The following is an 18,564-nucleotide window of genomic DNA, read 5'->3' as shown; positions in this document are numbered from 1 at the left end:
TGAAGACATTTTTGTTAGAAGGGAAACTGCCAGATCTAAAAAATGTAGATGTCAGACTATGTGAAGATTGCATTTTTGGCAAACAAAAGAAAGTTAGTTTTGCAAAGATTGGCAAGACACCCAAGGCATAAAAGTTAGAGTTGGTTCATACTGATTTATGGGGATCATCTCCAGTCCCATCTCTTGCAGGCTCATTATATTATGTTACATTCATCGATGATTCTACAAGGAATGTGTGGGTTTATTTTCTGAAGAAGAAATCAAAAGTCTTTGATACCTTCAGAAATTGGAAGGCCATGGTGGAAAATGAGACTGGTTTGAAAATCAAGCGGTTGAGGTCTGACAATGGAGGAGAGTATAGAAATAGTAGATTCAGAGATTTTTGCGCAAACAATGGGATCAAGATGGAGACAACAGTTCCCATGACATCGCAGCAGAATGACGTAGTAGAGCGCATAAACAGAACCTGAACGTGCAGAAGTATGAAGATACATGCTGGATTGCCCAAATTTCTATGGACTGAAGCTATCAACACTGCAACTTACCTGATCAACTATGGGCCCTCAGTTCCTTTGGATGGTAGAATACCAGAGGAAATTTGGAGCAAGAAAGAAATAAACCTTTCACACTTAAGAGTGTTTGGTTGTATTTCTTATGTACACATAGACTCTACTAAAAGAAGTAAACTTGATGCTAAGGCCAACAAATGTGCCTTTGTTGGTTATGGCGGTGATGAGTTGGGTTACCGGTTTTGGGACTATGAAAATTCTAAAAATCATCAGAAAAAAAGATGTCATTTTCAATGAGAATGTGATTTACAAAGACAGGGAAACCATATAATCAAGTAGCTCCAATACCAAAGCTGAAACAAAGGAATTTGTTGAGTTTAAGGAGATTTCTGAAAATGATGTTCAGATCAATCCTAAAGCAGTTCAAGAAGAACCACACCAGAACTGAGACGCTCCTCCAGAATTCATAAACCACCCACGTTATTCGCCTTCTTTTCCATAACAAGTGAATTTACAGGATCAAAGAAGAGCACGATGGGAGAAAACGCTACAAAGCAAGATTGGTTGTCAAAGGCTTTCAGCAAAAAGAAGGTATTGACTACAATGAAATTTTCTCTCCAGTCGTAAAACTGTTTACAATCAGACTGATGTTGAAAATTGTAGCTGCAGAGAATTTACATCTTGAGCAGTTAGATGTAAAGACAGCTTTCCTTCATGGTGATTTGGAGGAAGAAATCTATATGAGGCAGCCAGAAGGCTTCATAGAGGCAGGCAAGAAAAATCTGATATGCAGTTTGAAGAAGAGCTTGTATGGTTTAAAACAAGCACCTAGACAGTGGTACAAGAAGTTCGATAGCTTCATGAGTAGCAGTGGTTTTACTAGATGCCAAGCAGATCATTGTTGTTACATCAAGAGGTTCGACAACAGCTTCATTATTTATTATAGTACGTTGATTACATGCTCGTTGCAGGCTCAGACATGCAAGAGATTATAAAATTGAAGAAAAAATTGTCGAAGCAGTTTGCTATGAAGGATCTGGGCGCTGCAAAGTATATTCTTAGAATGAGGATCAAGAGAGACACAAAGTCGGAGACTTTGATGTTATCACAGGCTGAGTACATCAACAAAGTACTCTCCAGGTTCAACATGCAAGATGTTAAACTAGTAAGTACACCTTTAGGTGTTCATTTTAGACTTTCCAAAGAACATTCACCAAAAACGGAGGAAGAACGTGCACACATGGTGAAGGTGTCGTATGCCTCAGCAATTGGAAGTCTGATGTATGTCATGGTTTGTACTAGACTAGATATTGCTTATGCAGTGGGAGCTGTACATGAATAATCCAAGCAAGATACACTGGGAAGCAGTCAAATGGATCCTCAGATATCTGTGAGGTACCACAAACAAAGCACTTTATTTCAAAGGTGGAGATACGATACTAACAGGCTATGTAGATGCTGACTTACCGAAAATATTGACATCAGAATGAGCACTACAGGGTATGTCTATACTCTAGGAGGTACTGCAGTGAGTGGGTTTCTCAACTACAGAATATAGTTTGCTCTCTCCACAACTGAAGCAGAATATGTGCTGTTACGGAAGCCAGCAATGAGATGGTTTGGCTCCAAAGTTTCTTGGAAGAGTTAGGCAAGAAACAAGAAAATAATGTCTTGTATTGCGACAGTCAAAGTGCTATCCATCTAGCGAAGAATCCGTCTTTTCATTCCAGGAAAACCATACAATTGAGATATCATTTTATCCGGTCTCTTCTGGAAGATGGGATTTAAAACTTGAAAAGATTAGTGGAGCTCAAAATCCGCAGACATATGTTAAAAAGACGGTGACTATAGACAAACTGAAGTTGTGTTCATCTTCAGTTGCATGCTAGAGTAACAGACCAGAAATACTGCTACATTGATCGAGGTGTGAAGACATATTAAAATCAGTCTTCAAGTGGGAGATTGTTGGAAGTAAGAATGCGGCTTCTTTGCACCGAATTCAACAAGGATGAATGGGTTTTCAATAATGGGGGCACCGAATTCGTGCCCCAATTTTAAATTAAAATGTAAATGGGTTAATTACAACTAGTCATTGCATTTTTTAGGTATTTACAAGATTAGTCCCTATGCTTCAACTATAAATACCCTAACCCATTTAGCTTCAAATCATCCCAAATCATTTCTTTCTCCCAATAATATAGAGCTTTCTGTGAGTAGTGAGTGTTTTGTAAACACCTATAAATTTTCTCTCTTAGTAAAAGATATGTAGCAGTCCGGAGACGTATGCATAATTAGCTGAACTTCGTTATCAATTTCGGGTATTATTTTTCCGCTTTTATTTCATATTCTCACTAATCTGGTTATAGGGAAATTACTCGTACTCGGTTTTATTTCCTAACAACAGTGATAGGAGACACCCTTGACGTACTCCTATTTTAATATCAAAGCTTGGAGGAAGAATACCATTAACCAACACGGATATAGATGCAGTTGAAACACACCATTTCGTCTAGTTATGCCACTTGAGCCCAAAACCTCCTTAACCAAAAAAAGGGCTTCTAATGCACTAGCTGACTCGTAACCAATTTCTTAAGATGCCCAAACCGTTTTACTAGCAGAGTAGGCGCATGGTTGTATAACTCTCTAAATTGCTTCATAAAACTAGAGGAAATCCACTTATGGTCGTTAATGATTTTTTTGCCCACCTGAATACGAGAGATGTTGTTTTTACTCCTTCTTAGGGACGCAACTGCGTGAAAGTATTTTGTATTCCTATCGCCTTCTTTGAACCACTTGAGATGCGATTTTTGGAGACATTATCTTTTTTCCCTCCTAATCTTAACCCACAATACAACTCTACTAGCTTGGATTTCTTTTCTAACCAACAATGGATTTGTAGAAGTTAAAATATAAGCTTCCAATTTGGAGATTCTCTCTTCAATAGTGCTAGTTGACATATAGTCTTTTACTTTGAACCTTGATACTCAATCTTGAGTGGCGTGTTTAACAGGTTTCAATATATTACCCACACCTTAACCACGTTTTTCTACTATTGACTTCTTAACTACCTCAACAAACTCGGGCTCATCTTCCTAATAAGAAAAGTACTTGAATGGACGAGAACATTGGCCTAGCATTTCTTCTTTCAATAGAACAGGATTATGGTCTGACGTACCTTTAGGCATTGTACTTTGATGATATTAGGAGCAAAAGTGCAATTCTTGAGAGATCAGGAATCTATCTAGTCTATACGCTATAATACTTGGACCATCTCTGAGCCATGTGAATGAACTATTTGATAATGACAAATCGATAAGATTGTTGCGCTGAATGAACTCCTCGAAAAACTAGCAGTATGGGAATTCACCATGCCCCCAATTTTTCTTTACTAGAAACATCTTGGTTGAAATCTTGCGAAAAGCACATGAATATTGAGGTCTTCAATTACCCAGACAGCGTCTCTAGGAAGGATTTTCTCTCTCCGCATCGTTAGGTGCATAAACATTTAATAATCCGCATTGTAGATTCTTCTGACAAAGGGTTCCAACCAATATAATGTATTTACTATGAAAGAATTTGCTTTCAAGCTCATTGGTGTCCAATAGTGAGATGAGTCCTCCTAACACTCTAATCGATAAAGAAAAGACATGTTCTGTAATGCCTTAATCCCGGTTAGTAGTTCGGGTTGATCCAATAGACTTTTTAAAAACGTTTGGACCAATTTGAGTTGGGTTTGAGCTTGAGTTTGGTGTAATTGTAAAGAACATAGAGCATTTTAAAATGAAATAAAAGAGGACTAAAGGCTCAATTTGCTATTGTTCAAATCAAATGAAAATCCCTCTTATTTTATTAGATTACACGTTAAACCCCATCCGCATTAACTCAACAAACACTCTTCCTCTTTTCTTCTTCTTTCTTATTCTTCCCAAAATTTTGTAAATGTGGAAGCTTTAAGAATTTCAAGCTTAGTTTGGATTTGCAAAGGTAAAAATATTAATCTTCATCGCTCAAGCTTTTGAGTTAGACCCAATTGTTAATGAAGATTGACCATTTTAAAATGAGATAAAAGGGACTAAAGGTGCAACTTACCTATTATTCAAATCAAAGATGAAAATCCCTCTTGAAACCCCATCCCCCTTAACTCACCAAACACTCTTGCTCTTCTTCTTCTTCTTATTTCCCAAAGTTTTGTAAAGGTGAAAGCTTTATGAATTTCAAGCTTAGATTGGATTAGCAAAGGTAAGAATATTAATCTATCCCTCAAACTTCAGTTTAAGCCTCATATCTCAAGTTTTAGTCATAGTTTAAAAATGGGTTTTAGGAAGGTTTGAGAGAATCAAGTGATTTTAGCTTTTTTTTTATTTGAGTTATAGAAGTGTTTATAACCTCAATCCAAACACTTAGTTGAATTAGTAATCTATTTTCTGGCTTGTTTAGTGAAAGAATTTGGGGAGAGCTCTAAAACTAGATAAAAGAGAAATTTACCCTTGGTTGATTTGGGAAAGTTTCTAGCAATTAGAACATTAAGGTAAGACATTTAACTTTTTCATACCACTAGTGAGTCTTTAGAATCCATTCAAGCTATAAAGTTAAGTTGTGAAGCATGTATGATCATCCATGGTAAATCCTAACATTTGACATTATTTAACTTGTATAAAGCTCTTTTATAATCCATTATTTCATGTAAACTTATAATGATCAATTGGAAATGTTAATATGGTTTTGTGAGGGATTTGGAGAGTTTATACATGTAGAATTTGCAATTTACAACAGAGGTTTTAAAACCCCCTCTAGCCAGTTTTAAAACCCCATCTGGCCAGTTTCGAAACCATTTGTCCAAAATGTAAATCTTCATAGTGGTTTCACCTTTAGAGTAGTTTTGGAACCTTTGGCCAGATTGCAAAAATGGATGTTGAGGTTTCGAAACCCCCTTAGGTTGGTTTCGAAACCCTTGCTTGAAATTATCCAAATAGACCTAGAATTGTACATGGACAGCCGTGGACTTACAATATGCTTCTAATTGGGAGAATTTCTAATAAAACTACAAGTGGGAACCAAATAATCAATTGAAGCTAGAAACAGGAATCATCTAGGATGACATAAAACTAGCCTTTGTTGATGTTCGAGAAAACGATCAAGACACCCATTTTACTTTAGTAAATGATATTGGTATCGATAACTATAATTTTTCTGATATTTTTATATAGTACCGAGTCACTTTAAATTGAGTAAATAGGGCCAAGGGAAGTGAGAGTCCGATGTAGAGATTATGAGCCTCATCCTCGATAGACTAGAAGGGTGCGTGAGCTCCGAGATATAGAACCCTCAGTCGTACCATGATGTCTCTTATAGAGTATATAGTGAAGTATATGAGTATACTCACTATTGTATTTCACTTGATAATTTTAGCATTTGTTGAACACTTTTAGTATGGCTTAGTTTTAGTGTTGCACTGAGCTAGTGATCTCAGCTTTATTTAGGAGGAGCATTGATGAGCCTTTTTAGAAACAGCTATCCAGATCAAGGGTGAAGCATAGTACGTCTCGAGATAACTTCTTTAGAGGGTATGTATAAATTTTAGATCCCTTTTGTATTCGAGTCGTAACTTTATGTTTAAATCTCTTTATTTTTAATGGTTTTAAGCATTCGTTTTTAATAAGAAATTAAAGAAATTTTTGGATTAATCATTCTGGTGATCCCGTGTGGCATTCTAATGGATCGACTATGAGTCAAATTGATTTAGGGTGTTATATGTTCCCACAGTTTGTTTGAGAGCCACGGTTTCTCTTCCTGGAGAAAAATTACATTCGCCATGCTTGACAATATTATCCTTCTAACTACCCTTAGCCTCTCTGCTCTACCTAAACCTCTAACATTCCAATTTACAAAGAAAAAGTTCATCATTGAATAGTAGCATATCACACAAGAACGCTTCGAGGACATAAACTAACCACAACACGCCTCATCCACCTCCAACTCTTGAAATCAGTCGAGTATTATATCATATATGGAATTAATTTGCACCCCTAATAACTTGCCGATCGCAATGGTTTCATCTATGTTCGATCTGATCTCGCCCTACGGAAGGCTAGAAGGAGGAATTACAATTAAGTTGAGGCAATTGGAATTTGACGTACAAAGGTTTGCTAAAGTATTTTTCTTTCCCTTTGTAGTAGGCCTCATTCCAGGATGCTTAGCTTTATTCTTCTTTTTCGGCTTCTTTTTGGGCTCATCTAAAGTCATCGATCCATTACTACAGGGGTTTCTTAAACCCATTAGAACGAACCAACCCAGATTGGGATTCCTCAAGGTTTGACTCTTGAACTTCAAATTATAAGAACCCAAGTGAATTAGGCCCATCTATTCCAACTAAGTCTATAGGGACTTCTTGAAGATTAGACGTGTTGAAAATGGACAGCTTAAGAATAGTAGCTCTAGGCGCATAGGGAATAATTTGGTTATCATCTCTGAATGGACCAAAATGAGGTCCACCCTAAATCTGACTGTGACGTCATGCAGTCTTGCATCACTAGAGTTGGATAGGTCAGCTTGAGGAAGAATAACACCTGGATCGATGTAGGTCTCAAATGGTCCTGATGATAAATTACGGCGGATTAAGATGTTAGCCTCATGATGGACGCCTTGGGATTTTCACCATATGTTGTCTTGATGCTGTGAGGGGAGAAATGCAGAGCATCCAGATCAATGACCCTTTGTGACTCACCCGAATATGTCCCGTCGATGAACAATCGGTCACCGTCATACTCTATTGTACTTAATCATGTGGATAGTACCGTTGGCAAGTATAGGCATGGGATCATCAACACGTTCTAGACAGACAACAATAATTTTACTTAATCAAACCGCTTAAGTGAGAGTGTATCGTCATCAATCTTAAGGACTTTTCCCCACCTTCTAGCCAGGTCCTCAAAAAAGGTTTTATCCCACACTAAAAGTGGAACACCCTCAAGAACAACCAAGGTCTTCACTCTCCTATTGCCATCGTAACCTTTTAGGCGTTCAAGTTCATCAAACCATAAATGTAGTAACTCATCTATTCTTTCCCACAACTTTGAACGAGCATCCGTATAAGGTAAACAAATAACCATTAGAAGGCCTTGCCATAGGCACACGGTTGTTTCAAAACCATCAGTCTTCAGTGCATCCTGCACTATATCGATGTTGTACATTGACGAGTGTTTTATTTTTGTTACTATTTTGTTGTTAATTATTCCTTGTTATATATTTGATATTGCTTATTTGGGGCATTTTTATTTGTTTTCGATGCATGATGTTGAATTTCAGAAATAGTTCTAAACAAATGAATTTTTGTAAAATTTTTTAAGTCTAAGTTAAGTTAGTAGGCATAATTTTGGGCATGATGATGTGTGATGAGATAATTTTTAGAAAGTTAAAAAAGTTCAGCCAAAAACTTCCAGAAGGTCCAATCAGGATTTTAGAATGACGAGCGGATGACTAAGTAATAGTTTAAATTTGAATTTAGAAATAATCACTTGTTTATTTATTTATTTGAATATTTTTAGGATTTTATCTTTAATTATTTTCATTTAATTTTTAGGTTTTTAGAAAGTTATAAAAACCCTCTCAGGGTAAGCTTGAAACATATCTCAATTTAACTTTGTTATTTGCTTTCTAGTTTTATAAGTTTTCTTCTTTTCTTTCTATTTCACATTTTACTTTTATTTTTACTTTTCTTTAAAACATCTAATTTTTCCATAAGCCAAAGGCTAAAGAGATGACTCAATTTCGATTGTGAGAATTGAAAAGCACCTAATACATTCATGTTACATTCTCAATTTTCTATAAGCTTGGATTGGCAATCGGTATTTCCTTTAAAAATCAAAACACTTTCATTTCAAAAAGTACATGTTGACTTGATTTTGCTTCAATTTAAAGTTTGGAGGAAGAATCAACCAGTAGCAAGTTTGACTTCCTGGGAATATATTTACCGGTAGTACACTATGAGAAATTGAGATCATGTTTGATTCTTATTGAGACAATGATAACTTTCCAAAAGATTTATCTTTAGTAGCCTTTTTCACCTAGGTTTAGTTTGAACTTGAGTATTTTTATGAGCATTCTATGATCATATTTGTTTAATTTTATACATTTTGCATATTAAGAACTTTGTGGGTTGCCTAGGGCTAAATTTTATTTTTGTTGCTGCAAAACTATTACACTGATGTCGTAGCATTGTAGGAAATGTTGAGCGAATGATGTAGCAGCTGATAAAGCTCCAGACGGTTAGGAGAACTTTCTGGATGAGACAACTGGCTTGGACAGCTATTAATGTGCTGGAAACCACATGAAGCGTGGAATAATTTCATTGAAGGATGAAAATATCCTTATAACTATAAATGGGAGTACCTTGCAAGCCTAAAAGGTGTGACGGTCGGAAGCCATTAGAAAGTACCCCTTTTCCACGTTGATTCTTCGTACGTCAAGGAAGCTTAAGCCCCCTTCCAGGGATTGCTACAGTACAATGAGAGCTTGTTGAGTAGCACTGGTATTCAGTAGATCACCATTCGAGGCCTTCTATTGAGAAAATGAGTGATTTGAATGTTTATAAACTTTATGGATGATATTGTGGAATTATTATTCTATGTTTATTTTGCTACTACTTTTATATGTTTGTTGCTTCATGATTGTAAATAGAAATACTTATTATTAAATATATGGTATTTTCAATTAATATATTTAGAAATATATTTGTTTAATTTGTTGTACACATTTGATAGCATTGGTATTGCTGAGTAGCAATGTGTGTGTTGAAAAGCATGTATCCAATCGATTACATTGTTAATACTTTGAACCTTTAATTGATGAAGGTGATTAGAGTAGCTCGAAGGGTCTTAATCAATGCTAATCACATAAATGTAATATACCTTATTTACTTAGAGTGTGAAGTTCATAATATCATTCTCTTCGATATGATAGCTGACTCAGTGCAATATGTGCTGCTGTAGCAAGACATGGTGTCTCTTTTATTGATTTTTATATCATTTATTTAGCATCTATTTCATACCCATCATTCTTTTGTGCTTAAAAACTCTAATGAAAATATATTGTTCCCTGTGAGTTCGACATCCATAGTATTAATTTACTATCACTTTATTAATTGGTTTACGACGCATTCACTTACGTAATTACTATAGCATTTTTCGTAGCATTAGACAACATAGCCCAAGTCAGGTTTTTCCAATTTCTAAACTAAGTTTCCACTAGCAACGATTGTCTTGGTTAGTCCAAATAGACTGAGATCCAAAGATTGATTTTGGATTATCGATTATTTAGAGAAAAACAAGTTACAAGCGTTGAGCCTTGTAGACTGCAACCGACATTAATCTGAAGTAAAAATCTTATTCAATGATCAATTGGAATTGAGGGAAAGCGAAGCATGAGGTTGTTTTTACCATATTAATTTTTTATCTCTATTTTTACTTTCTCTTTAAATTACTTAGATTTAATTATTCATTTTATTTTTACATTCATTTCCTTTCAAACAAACCCCCATTACTTATTATTTTTTGCCCATATCAGAATCAAAAGCCTTCTATATCAGCAGCTCTAAAGTCCCTGTGGATTGACCTTTCTTCTCTACTACGTTGTTTTTTATTTATTTAATATGAGATTAAAGAATATTATTTGACAGTAAAATGACACGTATCATACATGGTTTTTATTTGCCCCACTAAGTAACAATCCCTCTAGTCCATATTAGACCTCTAAATTTTGATATGGTTACTTCTTGACACTCTAGTGGCCTCTTATGCATAGTCTCTCACAACAACTTAAAGATCCTTGGCACCTATAATCTCAATCTCCCCTGGATCCTTCGATGATAGTGTTTGTATATCGCCTAAGCAAGTTTTGACTTTCGATGGATTCAACATAGTCTCCTTGAATGCCCTTTTGTCTCTTCATGCTAGCTTAAAGATCTTAGGCATTGTTGGCATGTTTCCTACGGTGTGCTGGACTCCTTTATCACTCCATGCGTGAAACACTTTCTCTAGATAGTCATCCATTAGTCTTCCATTCCCCTTTGATATTGCGCATTGGGCAAATGCGAAGTTAGTTTTCTTTATGGTTTTTTTAGGATTGTTGTATACGATGTAGACTTCATTAACAGTACCATACTTTTGTAATGCTTCTAATAGAGTACCATGGTGAATTCTCTCGCTTACATTATCAAAAATAATGTTAATCCTGATCGACGATGAGGGAAGAAGTTGGTTAGGTGACTTTGTTGTGTAGCTCTTCTTTTTCTTCTTCCGCTTGAGGCTTCTAGTACCACTTCCATTTTATTAGGTTAAATGATAGATTTTCAATTAAAATAAAGAGTATAACAGTGACCTTTGTTGGAAATATAGACTGTAAAATAAGACATTAGCACTGACATAACAAATAAAAAATAATCAAAACAAATAAATAATCGAAACCGTGTCATGGTGAAAACCCACTGCTTTAGAAACAAATTTGTCATGATGTGTAATCGCTACTTCAGGCATTATCCCCAGAGGTTAACACAGTCGCTCTAAAATTTCGTACACCCAAAACCAGAGTGGACTGCCGATGGTACTACTCTTCTGATGGTAGAGGACAGAACCATAAAATGCTTTAGGTTGAGAGAAAATGTGTGAATTGAGAGTGAGTTGAGAAGCTTGCAAAGCTTCTCTATTTATAGGTTGTGCATCATGGGTAAAATGGTCTAGAAGAAATAAGATATAATTATGATTTAATTTCTAAAATTAAAATTTGTTGTAACAACATAATTAAACAAATGAATCTAGCCACAAAACAATCTAGATTTATAGTTTAATTTCCAGCCATTTGTAACTCTTGTTATTATTTATGTAACTCTTGTAACGGGCACAATAATCATTTTTTAACTCCATTTGAATAGAGATGTAAAACAGTCTAGATACATCCAACGTTACACAGGTTTAAATTCCAGAAACTGATTATTCATGTTTTAAATTTCATAAATAAAAAAGATAGTATCCACGCAGACGTGTCAAAGACACACTAGTAGAAAAAACCCCCTTTAATGACGCACATTGCGTGTCATCTATGGGTGCGGATGACACACATTTGCCTATCGTTGAAGCCACCAACATGAATTTCAGATGACGTGCAACTGTGTATCATAAATCTATGAAGCGCATTTATGACGCTCATTGCGCGTCATTGAAGCCACCGTCATAAATTAAGATGACACACATTTGTGTGTCATAAATTTATGACACGCATGTATGACTTACATTGCATGTCATTGAAGCACACGTCATTAAAAAAACGACACACGTTCGTGTGTCGTGATTGTATTTCGTAAATTATATTTATTTATATATATATATATATTGTAGATTGACAAATAATCAAACTAAATCACATTAATGCCTCATAAAGTAAAATCTATGTATCATATTATATATAAGTAATCCATTTGCATACAATATATTCACATTAAGTTATCAAAAATATTGTATTATTCATATGTCGATACAAAATATCATAGCATAATAAAGTTTGCCACATAAGATACTCATTCTTTGCGAATATCATCAATGTCATCATCCGTGTATTCTTCCTTCCCATTCCAACCTAAGTAAAAAAATATGAAATAAGTATATAATTTATACTTATTTAAAGTGAAGTATATAATTAACTATTAAAGAGTACTAAAATGACCAATTTTACTTATGCATTGTTTGAAGCATAATAACATTATGCAAAGTCGTCAAATCAATAGCATTATAAAAAGTATCAACTTTGTTCACAACAATATCAACACGAATAATAACATTATGCACTATATGATCCGAAAATCAACGATGTCTATGCTTTCAATAAAAAAAATATGGCATGAACAAATGAATCGGGTTAATCATATCGCACTGGGACACTATTTGGCTGGTTATATTTGGAGGAATGTCAAACCGAGGTTAGTGGTTTGGCCAAGATTTTTAGGCCCAAGACGTTGCGCACTTGAATCCTATTTCATTTGCAATTAAGAAGCATTTACATAGATGCCAAAGTACCAAATGGACATCTCTTACATATCAAAACTAGAAATTTCTTTAAGCTAGAGAAATGAAGTGTATGTGTTCACTAAAGCTCACCAGGAAGAAGTACAGTATGTGGAGAGAAACAGGGTTGATCTTGCAGTACCAAAAAGATCTTTAGCCAATATTGTGAAAGGCCTACATCAAGCAAAGAATATTAAGTCTAAATAAAAATACTTTGTAATATAAATAACTTGTAGGTCTTATAAAGACAATTACAGGACAATCAAAAGAATATAAAACAAAAGCTCTGATAATCGTGTTCTTTTTCCACGTATTGTTACGGTAATTGCTTATAATGACTTTAGAAGAACGAAGAATAAAGGTGTGGATAGATGATCATCGAAATTCAGAAAGATCCTAAATTTCATACTTTCATCTTCACTGGCAGTGGTTAGTTGGAGTCAGTTCGTATGTGGTCAGGTGGTGAAGACGGAAATTTGGTAGATGGGTTCACAAATTGACTAGTTTGACACAGAAAGCATTTCGTTAAAATGAACAAAAGAAAAAATGAACAAAAGCATTTCGTTAAAAGTCCAAACTTAATAAAAAGAAAGTTTGGTTTTGCCAGTTTTAACTAGCTTTTCAGGCTCTTGGTTTACAGTTTTTATTGGCTCTTAATTTTTTATTCAACTTATATGGTTGAATCGTTAGACCAACTAGGTCTTGATTGAATTGGTTGATCCGGTCAGGCTTGTACTACCTAAATGCTTCAATCATTTTTATGCAAATAGTAATGAAATGGCAACAAATTCAATCTTATAAACTCTGAACATACCTGCTAGTAGTGCACAATGTAGTCCTGCATGATATAAGAAGTAATTGATATGATTTTTAGTAAAGATTTCCTAAATGAATCCCCAAGTTACAAAGAATAAAAAATAGAGGAAGGAAAATCACCATAGCTGAGAGTTGCATTCCGGGAACTAACCTGCAAGAATGCATATATCATTATTATCTTGATTTTTGAATTAAATTATATACAAGTACATTAAAACCAATAGTTCTGGCCCAGGAATTGCAAATCTTAAGTTATTTTGATACATCCTGGTGGCTCGGTATAAGATGCATATTAACACAAGCTATGACGGTCTTTGGAAATAATTAAGATCAAACAAACACTAGCAAGAAATTTGTAAGGGTTCTAGGCTGCCGTCACCTTTCAGGGCATAACAGAGCTATGATGCACTGACGCTCTTTGACATGGAGTATCCAAATGTTGGACACAGATATAGCTCTGATATTGCAAAATATGTATCGAACACATAGGGACATATCAAAAGAATAAAATAAAAGTATCAATTTTACATTTTTAAAAATCAATTTTAAATGTTTTAAAAATCAATTAAAACTAATAAGTATCAATTTTACATTTTTATTGTATATTGTTATATAAATAATTTTTTAAAAGTTGTGTCATGTCATACTCCTAATTTTTTGAAAATCCTAGTATGATTGTGTCCATGATGTACCCCCTATTTTGTATCTTTTTCCGTGTATCCGAGATGAATGCTATAAAGTTATAGTCATCATTGGAAGATTTTAACACGTTACTGTGATGCCAATACCTTTGGATGTAAATACAACAGAACTGTACTGGTATAGAAAGATAATGTCTTCAACATTTGTAGAGTTCTCCTATGGTTGTAGCACGCTCATGGTGTAAAAGTTTATTTTCTCAGACTGAAAATAGTTATAGAAGGGGAAGAGTGTAAGATCAATAAGTTAAAGGTTAATGAGTGTAATGAGTGTATGCGTGTGCGTGTGTTCCCTTATTCCTCTCTAGATGAACATGCCATTAATTGTGAGAATACAGTAATGTGTACCTTTGGTAAACAACTTTCATTAAGTAACTCGGTCAAGTGAGTGCACACCAGAACCTGCAAAATATAAATACCGCATGCCCCTAATAGTTTATTGATAACTATTATAGTAAACACCCAGCCAATCATTCAATAAGTTACTCAATTTCGCTTAAATTCTTTCATAACTCATATAACCACCATAAATATTATGTTTCAATTAAATCAGCAGCCAAACAACAAATAGCCTTCCTGAGCTTGAAATGAACAGTGGGTGAATGGTAAAGCCAAGTAATTAAACAAGCTGAGCAAAAAACTTGGAATTTTAGTACTTAGCTCTAGATGAGAGTACACATGTTACCAAGGAGTGAATTTTGATATGGATTTCGCTATGAACATATTACTTTTCCCAGTTTTCCATATTTTCAATATCAAACCTCAAATCAGAATATCAAAACATGTGTCTAAGATGGAATAAGTGGGGGTAAACAACATCACAACAAAACATTTTTTACTTCTTGACATAGTAGATTCGATCTACCTATCAGATTATAACAATAGCTGATATTTTTGTAGGAGGAAGAACATATCAGCAAACCTTCAGTGGAACATCTAAGTTGACAAAGTGCATTATGGTCCCACCAAGAAGACCAATGCCATCTAAATTCAAAAGGATACAATAACTTGTTGAACATATTTGTGGTACTGCATAACCAGAAATTACATATATGTGCTATGAGGTTAAAGAGTAGACACCAATGTCTGTCAGGGTTCCTTTACCAAATTCATCCACCCAAAACAAAGAGTGAAGTTACTGCCTATGAAATTATCACCATCAACATTAAAAACTGGAAATTTCCTAAACGACCCAAAACTCTTTTCAAAATAAGAGATGACAAAAGCTGAAATTTTTGTAGCACTCAAATTTACAAAGCTACTTTAAAATCCAAATCTATTTATTATTTGTATTATATTTGAATATTATTATCTGAATCAGACCAAATATACGAGTCCCTCAAATCTCTAAATTTAGTATGACAAAAGTAAACAGTAAAGCAATCACTGATTCGAATATCTGTTTCAGAACCAGTTACAAAAGTAAAGCAAATTCAGATAGTGGATATCAGATGTTAATATCTGCATCCACTCCGAATCAAGTCCATTAAAATTGCACTATCCAAATCCTCAAATATCCAATAAAAAAATTACATATACACAAATATCCAAAATTGCACTATGAATCAGTGTACCTTAGCTCATTCCCACTTGATGCAGATCTATCATAAAAGTGGATTGTTCTGCAGTCATAAACTTGCCTCCCATCACACAGAATATCCTGTGAAAATGGGAAACACGGTTGACTAACATACCAGATAAAATACTAACAGAGATACATAATTTTAAGAATGAATTTAGCAACAAGCAGAAGTTACCTATCAGTTAATCCAACTGTTGCAACATCACCAGGTAAAACTTCCAATATGAAAAAAAAACAATTAAAGCCACCTAGGAAAACCATAAATTTGTAAGTACAATAAATGGATGATTATGTAGGCTACTAAACTATTTATCTCCAAAGTATCATGAATTTAGTATTTCAAATAGGTACAGTTACATAAATCCATCAAAACTTGGCAAATGCACGCAAAAAATCACACGCCTTTTACAAATATGTTTCCTCTAGAAAAGTAGACCAGACTCGCATGCTTTATATAGATGTTTTTCCCTGAATAATTAGGACCAGTGATTATATGAATCCTTCCTGAAAATAACAGAACCTTATAATTTGGAGGGCGAGAAGAACTTCACAGTGAAATATTCAGAACATGTTTTTCTAGATGAGACGCATTTTCCTGAGAATTTTACATGCTACCATTGAACTTTTAACTCAACTTACCTTCATCAAGAATCTTTGTGTCAGTAGGGATAAATGTATCTACTATCATTTCCTGCAAAACATGCCTGTAGACCAGTATGGAGTTGTTATTTCTTATTAGAGAAAAAATGATATCACTTTTAATAATAATTCTCTTGATAGTTTTTTTAAGAAATAATTGTAAAATTATAAGTAGATGGTTCCTTCCATTTTGTATATCAAGAATGGTCTCCTTGGTTAAAGTAGGCCTCACATAATTGTTCTGGCGAGCAACCATTGCCAATGACAATAGGCTAACATCAATATGAAGATATTATTGTTAGTAACACAACTACCTCGGACACGTTTATGTTTAGAGAATAGAGAAAAATATAGATAAAGAGAACCTTTTATGATTCTTACCAATCAAGTTCAGACACAAAGTTCACAGCCTTGTGTAAATGTGTTGAGAATGTTAATACGTGTGAGACCAAGTCTCTGATAATTGCCCTCTCCATATCTTCGTTAATGAATTTAAGAATTAATGTTACAAAAAATTCACTAAAATCACGTTACCCTGTTAACTAACATGACCTTTCACTTTCTAGGAGCAGCATGGGCTGGTATACAGCTTGTTGAGATGGGCTACTTGATGAAACTTGTAAATTGTTTTTGATAAATGAACCTTGTAAATATATAACACAACTGGACTTAACAACTTAGAAATGAATTACAAAGCATACCTAGAACTTTATGATAAATATCTCTAAGAAGTTTATCTAATTCTCGTGTCTTTGGAGTACGATAAAAGAATCTTTTTGTTTCTCCATCAGCATCAGAGAAATGAGTTTCCATAGAATATTCTCCAATAGATGCAATAAAAGTGGGAATAACAGTCACAACCATTTAAATATGATGAAAATATCAACTTAATTAGCCTTGAAAATCTAACATTAGACAATTACTAATTTAGCTAGCCATCTAATGCATGCATCAACTTACCAAATTCAAGATCTTCAATTCTCGCTTGTGCAATATCATCAGTTTCTCTTCAAAAAAACACATCAAGTATCCAACGATAAACAAACAAAAATTATCATGCTAAATGTTAATTAAGTTGTACTTGCAGTAGAGTAAGATTATGTTTAGTATCACATGAATTGATTTGACACATGGATATGCGAAGAGACATATGCCCACCTATTTGATGAATATAAACAATACAATGGGCAAACTTCTCTTTGCATAAATGAGAAACTTGTTCAAGCTCTAACAATGAAACCTGTGAGGATGCTAATTTATGTTAATATACATGTAGAAACCACAAATAGTATTTTGAATTCGTAATATAAATGTTTTATACACTAACAAGCGCCTCTTCTAGAAATTCTTGCAATTCCTCGTATATTTGTCTCAGCTCATCAAACTGCGCACAGATGGAAATAACACTAATGTGAGATGTTTTCTGAAAAAATGAGAAAAACATTCCTAGAAAAAACATGATATCATCATCACAGAAAAATCAGAAGTAATGCCTAACCTCATCACAGAAACCCTCTTTCACTTGTATCTCATAACCCTTCTCTTTACTTCTACATCTATAACACCAATAACTGTGGAAACCCAAATTGAATGGTGGAATAGAGAACGAGGAATACCTGTGGAAACCCTTGCTTTTTGACTCCCTCGACTACGTTGTGGTGAATGGCCAAACAAGTGGGAGGTTGCAAAGACAAAAAGGGATAAATGAGAAAAATAGGGGAAACACATGCGGCGTGAACTTTTGTTAACGAGGGGGGAAGATCAAGCGGGAAAGGATGAAAATAAGGGGGGAAATTAGAATACGACTCCTAAAAATGACACACAATTAAAACTATACTCCGTGTTTTTGTAATTTTGTTAGATTATGACTATTAAATATGGCACACATTATTGTAAGTCATAAATCGTTCAGATTTTAAAAAACATGACATTTTTTATGACACACATGTTTTGCAAGTCATAAATTAGCGTGTGTCATCGTTCGTGTGTCATTAAAGGTATATTTTCTTGTAGTGACACGAATTACCACAAGCCTCAACCTCGACCTTTACCATGACCACGACCATTTTCACTTCCACGAGCACGAGAACGATCACGATCTGAGACAAGATTGATAGATGACGACGGTAGCGGTGTACGAGATTGCCCATTGTTCTCTACCACTCAACAATTGAGGGAAGAATGAACACTATAAATACCCAAGCTAGTGGTATTTCCCACTCAATATGGGATAGTGTATTTTTGCATTACCAATATTCCCCCACTAATGC

General features: G+C 34.6%; 1 pseudogene; it reads right to left on the bottom strand.

The window, feature by feature from the left end:
* Positions 1 to 13,317: 13,317 nt before the first annotated feature.
* Positions 13,318 to 17,158, bottom strand: LOC120216495 (annotated as a pseudogene).
* Between the last annotated feature and the right edge of the window lie 1,406 nt (positions 17,159 to 18,564).

This window comes from Hibiscus syriacus, unplaced genomic scaffold, assembly GCF_006381635.1.
Source record: "Hibiscus syriacus cultivar Baekdansim isolate YM2019G1 unplaced genomic scaffold, ASM638163v2 tig00110160_pilon, whole genome shotgun sequence".
Taxonomy (NCBI): Eukaryota; Viridiplantae; Streptophyta; class Magnoliopsida; order Malvales; family Malvaceae; genus Hibiscus; species Hibiscus syriacus.
This window is presented reverse-complemented; position numbering and strand designations above follow the sequence as displayed.